Source organism: Antechinus flavipes, chromosome 3 (genome assembly GCF_016432865.1).
Source record: "Antechinus flavipes isolate AdamAnt ecotype Samford, QLD, Australia chromosome 3, AdamAnt_v2, whole genome shotgun sequence".
Classification (NCBI taxonomy): Eukaryota; Metazoa; Chordata; class Mammalia; order Dasyuromorphia; family Dasyuridae; genus Antechinus; species Antechinus flavipes.
In genome coordinates this window covers 321,146,440-321,148,377 of record NC_067400.1, presented here as the reverse complement: position 1 = coordinate 321,148,377, position 1,938 = coordinate 321,146,440, and positions in this window count along the sequence as shown.

The window sequence follows — 1,938 nt, the reverse complement described above, 5'->3', positions numbered from 1 at the left end:
GAAGGGAGAAAGGAAAAAAGGAAGGAGGGAAAGAAGGAAGGAAGGAAGGAAGGAAGGAAGGAAGGAAGGAAGGAAGGAAGGAAGGAAGGAAGGAAGGAAGGAAGGAAGGAAGGAAGGAAAGAGGGAAGAAAGAAGAAAAGGAAAGAAGGAAGGAAAGAAAGAAGGAAGGAAAGAGGGAAGAAAAGAGGGAAGGAAGGAAGAAGAGAAGAAAGGAAGGAAGGAAAGAGGGAAGAAAGGAAGGAAGGAAGGAAAGAGGGAAGAAAGGAAGGAAGGAAGAAAGAAGAGAAGGAAGGAAGGAAAGAGGGAAGAAAGGAGGGAAAGAAGGAAGAAGGAAAGGAAGGAACAAAAAAAAAAATCTTCATCATGAAGAGCTATGGTGACAGAAAAGATCAAAACACCAACCCAGAAGAGAACAAAATATCCACATGTGAAGCCTGAAAGTGGGATATGAATTTGTCTCAAGCTCAAAAAAGCTTCTTGGAAAAGCTTGCAAAATTTTAAAAGACAAATAAGAGAGGTAGAAGAAAAATTTGGAAAAGAAACAAGAGGCATGTAAGAAAGAATCAACAACCTGAAAAAGAACAAAAATTGAAGATCTGAATATACATCAAAACATATATTTTCACCTTTTTGTTTATTTTTTTCTTTCTCATGGTTTTTCCTTTTTGTTCCAGTTTTTCTTTCACAACATGCTAATGTGGAAATGTTTTAAATGATTGTACATATAGAACTTAAAAAAAAAGTTAAGGCCTCATGCAGGAAGTAGCTCTGATATTGGGTTTTAAAGGAAATCAGAAAATCCAAGAGTTCCAAGTGAGAGGAATGCAATAAAAGCATAAAAGTGGATTTTAAAAGGTCATGTGTGAGGAACAGCAAAAAAGGCCAGCCTGACTAGACAGAAGAATGCACAAAAGGGAATAAGTAATAGACAATAAGCTTCAAAATACACTATAAGTTGGAGCCAGTTTGTGAAGGCCTTTAATAAAGCCAAACAGAAAAAAATTGTACTTTATTCTAGGGGTAATAGGGAGACACTACAGTTTCTGGGGCAGGAAAGCAATATAGTCAGACATGTGTTTTGTCTGGAATGGAGTAAGACTTAAGACAGGGAGATAAAATAGGGGGTAACTGCAATAAGCTGATGAGAGTTAATGAGGACCTGAACTAGGGTAAAGTTCCTGGGAGTAATGGATTACACAACAAGCTGAGTTTCTATCAGGTTTCATTTGAGATATGAAAGATCAACAGTAAGACAAAGAATTTATTGGGTTCCATAAATTCCCAGGATACTCCTCATATCCTGGTGGTAACTGGTGGTTCCATACTTCCTCCCTTCTTATTATTAGATTTGCTTCCATCATAGGATCATAAGTTCAGGATCAAAGGGATTCTTAGAAGTCATGTGGCATCCCTTATTTTACATTAGGGAGGACAGACACCCCCCCCCCCCAAGAGAAGTAAAGGTATTTATACAGGGTAACAGAACTAATCAGTGACGGTCAGAATTGGAGCCTGGATCCTCTCACTGAAAATGCATTTTTCCCACTGTGACACAATATGGGACACAGTGCTAGAGCCCTTGATTCATAATTTCACAATAACACTGGCTCCTTTTAGCCGGTGGCTGAATATTCAATGGTGATTCCTGTTCTAGGGGATTCAGGGTGCATTTCTCTGTGTTGGCTGAAGTATTTTTTTCTATAGTATTTTATTTTTCCAAATACATGTAAAGATAATTTTCAACATTCATTTTTGTAAATATTTGTGTTTCAATTTTTTTCCTTCCTCCCTTACTTCCCCCCTCTCTGAGACAGCAAGCAATTTAATACAGGTTGAATATGTGCAATTCCTTTAAACATATTTCCATATTTGTCATGTTATACAAGAGAAATCACATCAAAAGGGGAAAAAATCATAAGAAAGAAACAATAACAATCA